This window comes from Ailuropoda melanoleuca, chromosome 6, assembly GCF_002007445.2.
Source record: "Ailuropoda melanoleuca isolate Jingjing chromosome 6, ASM200744v2, whole genome shotgun sequence".
In the NCBI taxonomy this organism is placed as follows: Eukaryota; Metazoa; Chordata; class Mammalia; order Carnivora; family Ursidae; genus Ailuropoda; species Ailuropoda melanoleuca.
In genome coordinates, this window is record NC_048223.1 from 859,516 (window position 1) to 862,664 (window position 3,149).

At 45.6% G+C, this 3,149-nt stretch overlaps 1 pseudogene; it reads right to left on the reverse strand.

Moving 5' to 3' along the window:
• Positions 1-1,950: 1,950 nt before the first annotated feature.
• On the reverse strand, positions 1,951-2,688 carry LOC100482190 (annotated as a pseudogene).
• Between the last annotated feature and the right edge of the window lie 461 nt (positions 2,689-3,149).

Here is a 3,149-nt window from a genome sequence, read left to right on the forward strand (position 1 = left end):
TGAAGTCCTTTTTTTTTTTTTTGCACTCCATAAATGAGATTACGTTTAGAGCAATCATCTTGCCATGGAGACCAATAACCTCTGTTAATAATCCACCAGCCCAGGCAAGACGCTCACATTGCGGCAATCGAACACAGGGCTGGAACAAACAGCATTTAGAACTACTGCACCTTTAATCTGACAATGCCCCTGCCCAGATATAGAAATATTTCTCCTAGCCTCTTTTTAAGCACTGAGTAATTGAGTTACATCCGAAAATCACGTCTCGCAAGTACTTAATGGTCTACAGTGTGTGTCTCTTTCTTTTCCACTGAAAGCCTGGAATGCAAAAGAATTATCCCAAAGAGCTTCCGTTTCCCTCCATACAAAAATAACAATTTGATGGTCTGGTTGGGTATCACTGAGTTTAGCCCTATAGGAACTTTTTAAAGGATAAAACCAGAATGATTATTAATTTTATTGCCTGGTTGCTCTATTTCTGNATTTTATTGCCTGATTGCTCTATTTCTGTACTTGTCACTTCATTAAATTCTATCTTCTTCCTTACCTGGTGTGATGGAATGAACAAAAACAATTTTCCCAATCATCTTGCTCAGTCACATCCTCCAGGCAGGAACAAAAACCTCTGTCTTCACAAATGCTAAGGGAAAGGGAAAGTCGGTGTTGGGGAGAGGAGAGGAAAGGTACTGATAAATCAGCCAACAGGAGGCGAATGGACGAAGTTGGAAGAGCCATTAGAGAGCCCCGGGGGCTGTATGGTAGATCTGCATTGGAAATATTGCCCGCTGCCAGAGACGTGGTTCAGTTACTCATTTGCTTTGTGTCACTTAAGAAGGCCTCTGCCATGCCTAGACCCCGCTCTACAGTATGCAAGGAGCTAGTTTGGTGCTGGTAGCCGATGGACTCTGGGGTGGAAGAGGGAGCCTGCTAGCTCTTCGTGGAGAGTCTGGAGGTTAGATTTAAGAACAACATGTAGAATTTTATAGAGGGTCAAATCTGTGCTAAATAAAAAGCAAGTGACATTGTGATCATGGTGACAGCACCCTGCAGTGGAGTTGCCCGCCTGCTCCCAGGGGAGCAGGGGGCTGCCTTCCCCCAAGGCTCAGGGACCGCTGGCCAGGGAGGCTGCAGACAGGACTCTGGAGAAGTCGGGCTGGATGCACGCTGAGTTTCCTTCTAAAGATTCTTTGGACTGTGTATTGGTTGCTCTGTAAGGACACTTTCTGAGATCTCAGGGTTGAGGTGAGAAGAAAAACAGCAAATGTTTCTCGAGCACACATAATCTACTAAGCATGAAGGAGTGCTTTAGTGCTTCTCACCCTCCTGTGAGGAAGATATCAGGCCCCTCTCGAGGCAAAGACGCTTGGGCTCAGACAGACGCAGTACATTTTGCAAGGTCTTCCCAGTGTAATAAGGCAAGGAGCTAAGATTGTCCAACAAGATGCTATGTTGCCAAAACCGGGGCTATGTTCTCCTTCATAGGTTTAGAAATTTAAAAAAGATGATCTTTTCAATATGAACAACAGAATGCCACTATCTGCAATTATATGGGAACGGTGGGACATACTTCCTGCTGAACAATTTTGATTTTTTCCTCTTATTACCAATAAATATTTCCTTAGGTAAACAAGTCAGATATACAGACAAACGGAAGGAAGAAAAGGAAAACCAACTGCGTTCCCACCACCAGCAGAGGACGATTGTCGCCACTTTGCTGCCAGTTGCTTTCCAACACTCCAAGCAAGTGCAAAGGAGCTTTGTTTATAAACTACCAGTTTTGACAGGGAGTCTTGAGAATAATCCCACAAGGAAGATAAGGTTCTAGAAATGTAAGGCTTGAATTAATCATCATAGATGCCACCTTGAAGCTAGGCAGCTCCCCACTGGGATCTGGACAGCTTCCTTCTTTTGCCCAGGCCTTTGGCCCCAAGAATTTCCCATCATGGCATTTCAGTAACACATGTCAACAGAGCCCTGATGTCCTAGACTTTTCAGAATAGCAACTGGAGTTGCCAGCCACACTATCTGAGAGGAGAGAGGAAAGTAAAGGGTACTATGCACCACACTTCAGCTTCCTTCCACAATTTTTTTCCAATAAAAATTAGAAGGAATTTTTTAAGGGGGGGAGGGGCAGGGGGAGAGGGAGAGACAGAAGCTTAAGCAGACTCCACACCCAGCGGGGCTCGATCCCACGACCCTGAGATCATGACCTGAGCAAAATCAAGAGTCAGACCTTTAGCTGACTGAGCCACCCAGGCGCCCCAGAATTAGAAGGATTTTTAATTTTCAGGCATTTTGAGAAAGTAAGACTAATGCAACAAGCCAAAGTAATTTTGTATAAATTAACCCATTTATTATAGGCTAGTAGTATTGTTTCAAATGGTGGAGCCTCTCCTGGCCTTTCAATTCCTCTGATGGCTGACTTTATGGTAATTGCCTAAATGGTGTTGTACGTCCAGGCACCACGGGCTACCATTTTCATTGCAGGAACCACGATACCAGATCCCCATAACTTGTCTTTTCGTCCTGATTTTGCCACAGAAGGAGCAGGTGTACTTGGCATGCTGGCTTACTTCAACCTTCTTCATCGTTTTCCTGAGGGAGGCACCATAATGGGTCCCATATTTACCAATGATTCTGACCTTCTTGCTGTGTTTAGCCATGTCGCCGCAAACTAGGTCTCAGCCCAGCGAGTCCTTCCACGATTTTTAAGAAGTTTGGGTACATGAGTAACTGTGAGGGAGAGGCCTGAGGTCATTTATTTCCTGTGTGGAAAAGGGGAAACACTGACAGTCACTCTTCTGGAATGCTCTGGCCATTCAAAACTTGGAGGGTGACTAACTCATTTATTGTTCAGCTATTAATCGGGCCTCAAACCTGCCAGCAAGAAGTGGAAGGCCTCATCTGGAGCAAGGGGGAAGCAGGGGAAGGGAGGCTTGGTGAAATTCACCCGCAGGCAGGGGCGGGGGTCACCAACACACTGCTCTAGGCTATCCAGAAAAAATGTTGAGATTCTGGCAATTGTTCTTGTGCCACCCACGCTTGATGGTTTATTGCTCCATCTCTGTTTGGCAGGAGGCCCTTAAACCAAAAAGGTGAGAGCCCTCTTTTTCAGAGACAGCAAGGAGGAGGAAGCTGAGACTGAGCCC